A 12,433-nucleotide genomic window follows, 5' to 3' on the forward strand; every position below is an offset into this window, starting at 1 on the left:
CACCAATTAGTGAGGTAGCTAATGATGATGATCATGTAACTTCAGATCAAGTTACTACCGAACCTCGTAGGTCAACCAGAGTAAGATCCGCACCAGAGTGGTACGGTAATCCTGTTCTGGAGGTCATGTTGCTTGACCATGACAAACCTACGAACTATGAGGAAGCGATAATGAGCCCAGATTCCGTGAAATGGCTTGAGGCCATGAAATCTGAGATGGGATCCATGTATGAGAACAAAGTGTGGACTTTGCTTGACTTGCCCGATGATCGGCAAGCCATAAAGAATAAATGGATCTTCAAGAAGAAGATTGACGCTGACGGTAATGTTACTGTCTACAAAGCTCGACTTGTTGCGAAAGGTTTTCGACAAGTTCAAGGAGTTGACTACGATGAGACCTTCTCACCCGTAGCGATGCTTAAGTCCGTCAGAATCATGTTAGCAATTGCTGCATTTAGTGATTATGAAATTTGGCAAATGGATGTCAAAACTGCATTCCTGAATGGATTTCTGGAAGAAGAGTTGTATATGATGCAATCCGAAGGTTTTATCGATCCAAAGGATGCTAACAAAGTGTGCATGCTCCAGCGATCCATTTATGGAATGGTGCAAGCATCTCGGAGTTGGAATAAACGTTTTGATAGTGTGATCAAGGCATATGGTTTTCTACGGACTTTTGGAGAAGGCTGTATTTACAAGAAAGTGAGTGGGAGCTCTATAGCATTTCTAATATTATATGTGATGACCTATTATTGATTGGAAATGATATAGAATTTCTGGATAGCATAAAAGGATACTTGAATAAGAATTTTTTTCAATGAAAGACCTTGGTGAAGCTGCTTATATATTGGGCATCAAGATCTATAGAGATAGATCAAGACGCTTAATTGGACTTTCACAAAGCAGCACATACCTTGATAAAGTTTTGAAGAAGTTCAAAATGGATCAAGCAAAGAAAGGGTTCTTGCCTGTGTTACAAGGTGTGAAGTTGAGTCAGACTCAATGCCCGACCACTGCAGAAGATAGAGAGAAAATGGAAGTCATTCCCTATGCTTCTGCCATAGGTTCTATCATGTATGCAATGTTGTGTACCAGACCTGATGTGTGCCTTGCTATTAGTTTAGCAGGGAGGTACCAAAGTAATCCAGGAGTGGATGACTGGACAGCGGTCAAGAACATCCTGAAACACCTAAAAAGGACTAAGGATATGTTTCTCGTTTATGGAGGTGACAAAGAGCTCGTTGTAAATGGTTACGTCGATGCAAGCTTTGACACTGATCCGGATGACTCTAAGTCACAAACCGGATACGTATTTATATTGAACGGTGGAGCTGACAGTTGGTGCAGTTCTAAGCAAAATGTCGTGGCGGGATCTACGTGTGAAGGGGAGTACATAGCTGCTTCGGAAGCAGCAAATGAAGGAGACTGAAGGAAATATGCCCTAGAGGCAATAATAAAGTTGTTATTTATATTTCCTTATATCATGATAAATGTTTATTATTCAAGCTAGAATTGTATTAACCGGAAACTTAGTACATGTGTGAATACATACACAAACAGAGTGTCACTAGTATGCCTTTACTTGACTAGCTCGTTAATCAAAGATGGTTAAGTTTCCTAGCCATAGACATGAGTTGTCATTTGATTAACGGGGTCACATCATTAGAGAATGATGTGATTGACATGACCCATCCGTTAGCTTAGCACTATGATCGTTTAGTTTGTTGCTATTGCTTTCTTCATGACTTATACATGTTCCTATGACTATGAGATTATGCAACTCCCGAATACCGGAGGAATACTTAGTGTGCTATCAAACGTCACAACGTAACTGGGTGATTATAAAGATGCTCTACAGGTGTCTCCGATGGTGTTTGTTGAGTTGGCATAGATCGAGATTAGGATTTTTCACTCCGATTGTCGGAGAGGTATCTCTGGGCCCTCTCGGTAATGCACATCACTATAAGCCTTGCAAGCAATGTGACTAATGAGTTAGTTGCGGGATGATGCATTACGAAACGAGTAAAGAGACTTGCCGGTAACGAGATTGAACTAGGTATAGTGATACCGACGATCGAATCTCGGGCAAGTAACATACCGATGACAAGGGAACAACGTATGTTGTTATGCATTTGACCGATAAAGATCTCGTAAAATATGTGGGACCAATATGAGTATCCAGGTTCCGCTATGGTTATTGACCGGAGATGAGTCTCGGTCATGTCTACATAGTTTCGAACCCGTAGGGTCCGCACGCTTAACGTTCGAGTGACGATCGGTATTATGAGTTTAGTGTATTTGATGTACCGAAGGTAGTTCGGAGTTCCCGGATAGTGGATCACGGACATGAAGAGGAGCTCGAATGGTTGAGACATGAAAGATTGAATATAATTGGAGGCTATGTTCGGACACCGGATCTGGTTCCGGAGGTCACCGGCATAATTTCTGGAGTTACGCGGGGGGTTACCGGAACCCCCCGGAGGAACTTAATGGGCCAAAATGGGGCCTTAGTGGGAAAGAGAGGGAGAGGCCATGGAGGGTGGCCGCCCCTCCCCCCTTGAGAGTCCGAAATTGGGACATGGGGGGCCGGGCCCCCTTCTTTCTCTCCTCTTCCCCTTCCTTCCCCCTCCTATTAGGACTAGGAAAGGGGGGAACCTACTCCTAGTAGGAGTAGGGTTCCCCCCCTTGGGGGTGCACCATGAGGCCGGCCGACCCCCTCCTCCCCTGCTTTATATACAGGGGAGGGGGGCACCCCAGAGACACACAAGTTCATTGTTTTAGCCGTGTGCGGTGCCCCTCCATATATTTCCACCTCGGTCATATCGTTGTAGTGCTTAGGCGAAGCCCTGCGTCGGTAACTTCATCAACACCGTCACTACGCCGTCGTGCTGACGGAACTCTCCCTCGGCCTCAGCTGGATCAAGAGTTCGAGGGACGTCACCGAGCTGAACGTGTGCGGGTCGCGGAGGTGCCGTGCGTTCGGTACTTGATCGGTTGGATCGCAAAGACGTTCGACTACATCAACCGCGTTACTTAACATTTCCGCTTTCGGTCTACGAGAGTACGTGGACACACTCTCCCACTCGTTGCTATGCATCACATAGAAAGATCTTGCGTGATCATAGGTAAATTTTTTGAATACTGCGTTTCCCAACAGGTGCAACAGCGGCGGTCGTACATTGCATGTAGATGTTGTGATTGCGGAAAAGCAGTGGCGACAACACGTGAGTGACTTTGATGGTGCTGCCATGCGAGCACCCGATCTCGGGCTCCGGGGTGAAAATCTAGGTCCGACCTGAGTTGGTTGTACCTGGCACTGGCGACGTTTTTATGATGTAACCTTGTTGAAGGCATTGCTCGGACGTACTCGTAGTAGTTTTTCAGGATGAAAATCTTGAATCTGGCCTTAAATGGTTGGATCCGATGACGGTGGCATTGAGCGTCGCTCCCTTCCTGAAGACTTCATTGTTGAAGACCCTCGTCGTCCGTGTGGTGTCATAAAATTATTTGTGCAGATATGGTCTTTGTTGCAGTTTATCGATCGCGAATCTGGTCGCTTTGGTTTTTCTTCCTATCGCTTGGTCTTCTATAACTTTGCTATTTGTCGACGTACTTTTTATGTGTGTGTGTTGGAGTTGGCTGTGTGCATCCTAACTATGCAGTTGCTGGATGTGCGCTCATTGTGTTTGTATCCTCTTGATGCTTCATTTTGAATAATAAAATTCACCCATTGTCAAAAAAAATGTGCATCCTAGCTATGCAAATGCCCTATGTGCGCTCATTGTGTTTGTATCTGCTTAATGTTTCATTTTGAGTCAATAAAATTCATCCTTTGTGAAAAAAATCTTGTAAACAATAGCTGTCATAGTAATATTTTATTAGAATTGTCAAAGATTCAGTTAACGAAGTTAATTTGACATTTACAATAAAAATAAGTTGATTCCACAGCGCATGACATGGTGCAGTGGAGGTAGAGTTCCAAGATAACTTTACTCGGGCCTACTCGGCATTGCAGTGCAAGTCCAGATTGTCTGCTGTGCGGTGTTCTAGCAGATATATTTGTTGATAAAGAGTGGCGATTCCTCTTTCTATTGTATACTTTTATTCATCATGCATTTTGATTTAGCAGGACAGCCTAATTCTTATTTCTCTTGCATCTGTTTCGTTCCTCACAGAAGAATCATGGTTTCGGTTTCTACAGCGCGGCGACTGGGAGATACTCATAATGGACGCCATCCTTGACGTTCGTACCGAACATGGGAAGCGCCAGACAGTGAGGGTGACGGTTGCAGACAACACGCCAGCTCCAGCTCCACCGCCAGCTGACTGCAGGTCATGCAAGCCCCGGCCAACGACGACGCCGAAGCCTACAGCGGTGCCGACACCGACACCAACAGCGACGCCACCTCGGACTCAAGAGAAGTGAACACCATCATCTTGAGACGTTCTTTGGCCTGTAGTCTGAATATAGCTAGCATGGAGTGATTGTTTTGCTATGCCTATCCCTGAGAGTGAGAGAGAAATAAAGTAGTGCACGCTGGACCAAGCATGAGATTGGTGGATTATTCTCTCATGTACTGCCGCATGATACTACATCATAGAATAGGTTACACGGGTGTTTTGTTTCGCGGCGAGGCCAATGCCGCGCAATATCTCACAAAACAAGACCTGGAGCAGCTAGCAACGGCAACATTTTGACTAGAGCTCAAATTCTTTTGTTGGTTCATCATTCATTCAGGATATCTTTCGCTGCTTGCAGACTTGCAATGCGGCTGTCTGTAATAGAGCATGCCTAATTATCATTTACTAGATCAATGATGGCGCGCGTTGCCGCACCCGTCTATTTCTACAATTGAATGGTAGGAATTTCTATAAGCATAGGCAGACACATAGATATATGAAGAGACGAAACATGCAAATTAAAATAATCCATATATTGGTCAAACATTAATTATTGACACACATCAAAGCACTTGTTGCCATGCATGTGTCTCACCGAAAGAACTATATAAATATGTAAGAATATAAGAATTTGGACAGTCAAATATTTAACAAAATATGAATACATAGATAAGACTATAGTTGGGTCACCCTGCAAAAAAAACTACAGTTGGATCAAGAAATGCAAGACATAATGTGTTCCAAGGAATATAGGTAATGAGTTTTAAAAAACAGATATTGGAAATAGAAATAAAATAGTAGACGACAACAATCACAACATAGTAATTACGATGAGGGACATTAAGCATATGAAGATTCATCTCCTGGTTCCAGCATTGCAAGTAAATTTTAATTCTACAGAGTCAAGGGTGATGAAATACTTGAAAAGATATGTAGTGAAAGTCGGATGTCACTGATATCAACTCCTAGGAGGAACTAAAAAAAAAGTTCTATGTACCTTGCTTCCCTTTGAATATTTTTCTAGTCAACCAACAAATCATCTTCAATCCCATATTAGCATTAGTTAGTGTAGTGGATTTAACCTGCACACAACGCCATTCATTTTCAACATAGATTGCTCAACTTTGTAGGATATTTCTACACCAAAATTATCACAGAACTCAACAATACATTATCTCAAACCTGGTGTACTAATAAACAACACTGAGTTTAATGAGTGGGCACAACTGGTCTATTCACACAAGTTCTTCTTTCACGGTTCATCAGAACAAAATATGCACAAAAAAAGGGACAAAACAAACTTCTATTTTGTTAATGTGTTTGCTCGTGAGAAAAAAGGTTCAGATATGTATACTATGAGATGAGTAATTATACAGTTAAGATTTATGAAGCCAGAAATCTGAAAACATATGAGATTGCAGGTCTTCAAGGGTAAGCAAAGTTCGTTAAAAATAGTGCAATTGTAGCTGTCAAATAATGCTCAACTATCTCTCTTTCGCCCGGATGATATATAGTAAGAATACTTAACACCTTCCATGAATTGCAACCATCAGTAACAATGCTTCCTGATCCATGGAATATGGTCAAAGTGGCTTAAGGAACATGTGTTAGGAAGAACAAGGAATGTGGTGTATATAACAGCAGTGGCGAAGCCACGCTATAACTGTGTAGTCAAATGACTACACAGGAATTTGGTATCGCAGACTATACGTGAGTCCGTGACTGCGTACCCACCCGCAAATAAACAGGTTCTCGAAATTAACATACACAGGCCCAGTTGGGATCAGTTTTTTGGTTGGCCAAATTGCAAAAGAAAGCTACTGACGTCATTATTAACTTCCCTAATTGACTTCCAAAAATAACTTCCCTAATGATCGTCTAATCTAATCCTCAAATCCGGTGACCATTCCTTCAACCTCCATCCTTTTCACCTTCCTGTGTATAATCTGTAATGGCAAATTGGACACTACGCAGTGGGGAGGAGCGCATCATCATGGGTGCCCCTGCTGCACACCAACCGCTGAGGCCGCACGCCGCCCGGAATCACCACCGTGAGCATGACCGCTGCTCCGGCAGTCTCTCCGACTCTCGTAGCACTGCATCTGGCGAGTGTATAAAGCGTGGCCCCTCCAATTCTGTTTGTAAGTTATATGTCTTCTTTCTCTTCCAATTTTCTATTCTCATATTACGAAATTCAGATGTTGTTTCTGTTAGCAAAAGTTATCACTTGTTAAGTCTTAATTTTGGTAATGATAAATGGATAAATTTGTCAAAAAAGACTACTACAACAAATATGTTTGAAATAAAGTATGATGTTTGTGTTCCTTTTTATTTTTTCTACAAAAAAATTCAATTATCAAGCTTGACATCACAAGGTTTGGATCCTGGCACCGCCACTGTATAACAGGCCAAACACATGGCAGAATACAATGTTGATGCAATGCCAAACCCTTGGCGCCAGGAGCGTGGTTTATGCATCGGCCTCCTTGATGCTGCCGCTTGAGGTGAAGCCACTGCCCATCTCACATGAATAGCCACTTCCGCTAGGACTTGCCGACCAGGTGGTGGGTTATTGTTATCCTCGGCAAAGTGCAGCATGGATACAATATGTGATTATTTTTGGAAGAAACCCTACAACGTAAACGTAATAATTTGTTTGTTTTGTAGGAAAAGTGAAAATTATTGTAGCCTATTGTAATAAGTTTATAAGGTGTAGTACTGATTGGATAAATGAAAAATCTGAACGATATCAAGAGTGTAATGACTTGAAACATTACATGCGTGCAAATATGATTTCTCATCCCTCGTCTACTCTATTTCTTACTCTACTTCATTTATGTACATGAGAACATAACTCAGATATTTTTTAAGAAATGCTATAAACAAACAGCGTAGAGAAGCATCCATCTCATGGGCAAATACTCTGTTCTCTGTAGGCAGCGGGCGACAGCTGCTGGGCCTCAGGTTACCCGGCTGGTGCTACTACTTCTCGTCAGGCCGAGGAGGCTAGTTAGGCCCTCAGTTGCATGACGGGCAGGCGTGTTAAGTCACGCGCGAACTCGAAATTGCCTGCACCTCCAACAAAAGATGAGTTGTGAGGTCTGCCAATCTTCCCTACCATCCGTTTAAGTTGTAAACTGAATGAGCATATGTTGCATGAAAAGGATTCCACATATGAGAGAAGGAGGCTCACCAGGAAAGAAGCACTCCTCAACTCAGTTCACCCCTGCCAGCGGGGAAGAGGTCTAACAGGCTGCCAACGGCGCCCATTGCCGTCGTGCAGGGCGGGGCTAGTGGAAAGGAGGTAGACTTATCTCTGCCTGCGTTGTCCGTCGCGTCGGTAGAAACCCATCGCAGTCGCCATGGGACTCCAAGCTCTCACATCAGTCGGCACCTAGGTCGCTCGACCATGGAGAGGCGCCGCCACGCGCAAGGCTGGCAGCGAACTAAAGCAGGGTCTTGAGCGTCTAATGTTTTAGGGTTTTCCACTTTTGCATCGCACGGGCCAAGTAGGCCCAATTGAACATCAGACCCCGAAAAAAGCCACCAGAGCAGCGGCCCGAGAAGGTTAGCGCTCGTTACGCGAACCTGGTCGCGCGATCGACGTGCGATTAGAAGCATATCGGATGGACAGGGAATCCTAAAAGTGACAATCCAACGGATAAGAATGCTAATGGCCTGAGAGGGCAGGAAAAGTGCTCAATTATAATGTATCTAAATGAGATGGTTGTTCCAGATTACACTGATTGCTTTGGGTGTGCTGCTCATTTTTCTCCTTCCGTATCTGTCCAATTGGGTCTTGGTGGTTTTCTTCTCCCCGGCCTTGTGATGCCGCCTTGGCTTACAGGTGATCGGCGCGGTCCTCTTGTGTGGCCTCAAGTAGAGTTGGACATTCCATCAATGATTAGAAGGGCAGAGACGTATGTGCAAGTTTCATTGGTCACTTTCATTTACATCATGGTTCTTCTCCGGCCTCCATGGCCGAACCCTAGACGCTCTCACGAGCTTGGCATGCTGATCAAGAGATCCTAGAGGTTTGCCTGTTCCTTGTCATCGACGGACCGTGCTTGTACCTGTTCCTTGGCTTGGCAGCTCGATCCTTCTTCAGTTAACTGAACCCCGTCTTGAGAAACTGGTTCTCAAGGTGCAGCCGTGGTGTCTGCATCCGGGACCGTATCACGAACACGTATGGACGGCCAACCTCCCGGTTTCGCCCTTGGACTTCCTACCCGGTGTTGCTGCTCCGGATAAAGGCAGGCCGTGATCATCGCCTCAAATACGATGAGCTCGCCGTGCTCGTGATGGAGCCGATGCACGGGAAACATTAAGGTACCACTAGTAGCCATTCTTGATCTCTTGATCTACTATTATCTCTCATTGATTTGGGATACAAGCTTCGGTTACAGTGATTGGGGGTTACACACAGAGAGAGGAGCGAGAAGGAGGAAGCGGACTCGCATAGTAAGTAAAAAAACATAGGAAAGGAGAGAAGTAGGGATCGGAGATCGCGGGCGCCGCTAGCCACTCCACCCAAGTCCCTATGGTGGTCAATAGTAGGGGCATGTCCTACTTGAGGTGATTTCGAGCCGGTTTACATCGGTTTCTTTTTCTTTTTCCTTTTTGTTTTCTTTTGTGTCTGTTCTTTTTTCTTCTCCGTTTTTTCATTCTTTACTGGATTTTGTTTCTTTTTCTTCAAATTCTTTTTTCTTCAGATTTATTTGTCCTTTCTTGTTATTATTCTACATTTTTGTATATGTAAACAACATTTTTTCTAATACATGTCTAACATTTTTCCAATACGAATTAAACATTTTTGTAATACATGGTCAACATTTATTCATTAATTTTTTTCAAATGCTTGAATAATATTTTTCAAATACAAGATTAAAGTTTTTTGAATACATGATCAATATTTTTTAAATTTTTTTATCTATTTTAAAATGCTTGACTAACAGTTTTAAAAAAAGATTAACATTTATTGAATACATAGTCAAGATTTTCCTATACACATTTATTATTTTCCAAACGGTTTGATTACCATTTTTCAAACTCTTGTTCAACATTTTTTAAATGATTGACTAACATTTTTATATACATACTTCATCATTTTCTTTAATACATGGCCACCATTTTTTATACACATTTAACATTTTCCAAATGCTTGATTAACATTTTTTTAAATACTTGTTCAACATTTTTGCAAATGCTTGATTAACATTTTTATGTACATGATCAAATTTTTTCATCGTTTTTAATACATGGTCAACATTTTTTCTATGCACATTTAACATTTCCCAAATGCTAGATTAACATTTTTCAAATACTTGTTCAACATTTATTTTCAAATGTTTGACTACCATTTTTATATACATGATCAAAATATATAATATCTTTTAAATGCATGATCTACAATTTTCTACACGCATTCAACATTTTTGGAATGCTTGATTAACGTTTTTTAAATACTTGTTCAACATTTTTCAAATGTTTTTGTAGAGTGTTTTTTGTAATGTATATATTTAGAATATTTTAAATTATAAACAAAAGTAGAAAATAAAGCAAAATGAAAACAGAAAGCAGAAAAAAGAAGTTGTGGCGTGCCGCCCGCGTGGACCGGGCGATACCGTTCGCCCCTTCAGAGAGTCGAAGCCCATGATAGGAAGGGGGCTGACAGGCGGCAAGTCAGATTGAATCGGGCTCGTGCTATTATCGGCATGGGAGAGCGCAGCGGGGCGGCTACGGTAGATTTCGGCGGCCGTGGCGCGGGAGTAGTGGTGGGACGAAATTTCAGCTCGAGCGGTTTTTACGTTTTTCACTGGGTGCGGCGGTGGCGCGGGAAGTGGGCGCTCCCGCGCGCGTAGTTTTTCCAGGTTTTGTACACTATTTGGAGATACTCTGCTGTTGCATAGAGATAGTTTCTTAGCGGCACACGCACGATTAATGTTCAAAAATTAAGACGGACTTGGGCATGGAATGCACGACCTCATTGCTTCTCACAAATGATTTTTTTTTGCGGGATTCTCACAAGTGATTTGAATTCCAAATTCGGCTATTGTATTTGATAGCATACGTCATCTAAAGTGAAATTAGATGACTGCGAAAGAAAAAGAAGAGTGTTAGTGGGAGAGGCGTGCACGGTGTGGAAGAGCCGGAGACCCAGCCAGCTAACCACAAAACCCCCTTCCTTGTCCCCATAAACCCCTGTCTTGCCCTGTCTCCACTCCTCTCCATTTGCTCCACCTCTCTGTCAGGAGGGAGGGTCACATCATGGAAGGGAAGGAACTCTGCCGTCCTTCATCGTCCCTGGGGTCGGCCGAAGGATGCTGTTAGTCGGTGTCGTGTTCCTGCTAACACCGCTGCCCTTATACGTGTACCGGCGAGTCACCATAGTCGATTGCTATGATTAGGAGGAACACGGGCTCCACGACGACTGGGATAGTGAGGTTTGGGAGTTGGAGTGGATCAGGTGGAGACGGCAGCAGCGAGGGCGGCTTGAGACAATGGGGTTCGGGAGTTTGGAGAGGATCATGGGGCGATGAGATTCCAACTGTTTTTTTAGACTACTTACTGTAGAGCAACAACCCCACAGTCCTTTTTATTCCAGAAATTTTTGCCCAGGCCTGTTTAAATCCGCTCCCACCGGGAGTCGAACCCAGGACCTGGGGTGCTACTAAGGTCGCTGCAACCACTAGGCTACAGGCCCGTTCGCGAGATCCCAACTGTTGTTCCTCCCGGTCATCTTTGGCAGTGCATGTACTGGTGATGTGCTAACCGATGCATATGAAGAACTCGATCCACTCATCTGGTCCAACTTCCATCCATGGAATTCTCTACATCTCTCTCTCTCTCTCTCTCTCTCTCTCTCTCTCTCTCTCTCTCTCTCTCTCTCTCTCTCTCTCTCTCTCTCTCTCTCTCTCTCTCTCTCTCTCGTGAAATCAATTTTTGAATTTTTATGGTAAGAGTGCACACGTTACATACATTCCATTGGGTATTAAATAAGTTAACTTCATCTGTATTGCTAGATAATTTAATTAGGAGGGCAAGTAATTATGCAACTTGTACTTTTGTTATGAACCCTTATGGATTGAATGTTCTTTGGTGATGTCTAATACAGTATGTTTGAAACCAAGTTAACTCCTGATCTGGTCTTCTCGGGTGAGGGCTACATATTAGTAGTAATAAAAGCATCCGAAAAGATGTATTGACTTGATGCAAATGCTTATCTTTAATGCCCAGCATGATACAAATGTAGTGCAAGTGTTGTGTGACGAACTAAATTTGAAAAAAAAAAGTACAGAAAATTTGTGGTGAATTCCAAGTACACAGATGGTACAAAGATTTTGTGATGAATCCATGTTTGGAAAAAGTTCGCCTCTTTGTCTCCGACTCCATTGACCCAAGACCATTTGCTTTTTTCCCTTCACGGGTGTGCTTATGATGGGAATCGTTGCATGGAAAACAAAATAAATCCTACGAATTCACCCAAGATCTAATCTACTAGATGCTAGCAATAAGTGGGAGTGAGTTTACATACCCTTGTAGACCGAAAGCGGTAGCGTTCTAACGAACATGGTTGATGTAGTCGCACTCTTCGTGATCCAATCCGATCGAGCACCGCACGAGCGACACCTCCGAGATATGCACACGTATGTCTCGGTGATGTCTCCTTCCTTGATCCGGCAAGTGAGAGGGAGAGGTAGATGAAATCTAGGTCAGCAGCACGATGGCGTGGTGGTGGAGTATATGGTGGAACTCTAGCAGGGCTTCGCCAAGTGGCTGCAGAGCGAGGAGGAAGTGGAAGAAGAGAGGGAGGGCGACAGCCAGGGCTTCGGGTGGCTGCGCCCAGCCCCTCCCCTTCTTTTATATAGGGGGTGAGGGGTGTGGCCAGCCTTGCCCCCCCCCCCTCCTCCAAGGCAAGGGCCGGCTACCAAGGGGGGATTCTTCCCATCCAACGCTTGTGGCGCCCCTCCCCCTTAGGGTCCCCCCTTGGCCGCATGGGCCTTGTGGGGTGCGGTGCGCCTGATCTATGTAGG

General features: G+C 43.7%; 1 long non-coding RNA gene across 1 annotated transcript; it reads right to left on the reverse strand.

Annotated features, from left to right (window-relative positions):
- Positions 1-7,113: 7,113 nt before the first annotated feature.
- LOC123048170 (uncharacterized) lies at positions 7,114-7,838 on the reverse strand. The gene is made up of 2 exons (XR_006423248.1): positions 7,594-7,838; positions 7,114-7,469 (listed from the first exon to the last, which is right to left on the reverse strand). It is a non-coding gene; the product is annotated as an uncharacterized lncRNA (long non-coding RNA).
- Between the last annotated feature and the right edge of the window lie 4,595 nt (positions 7,839-12,433).

Source organism: Triticum aestivum, chromosome 2D, assembly GCF_018294505.1.
Source record: "Triticum aestivum cultivar Chinese Spring chromosome 2D, IWGSC CS RefSeq v2.1, whole genome shotgun sequence".
NCBI classification, from domain to species: domain Eukaryota; kingdom Viridiplantae; phylum Streptophyta; class Magnoliopsida; order Poales; family Poaceae; genus Triticum; species Triticum aestivum.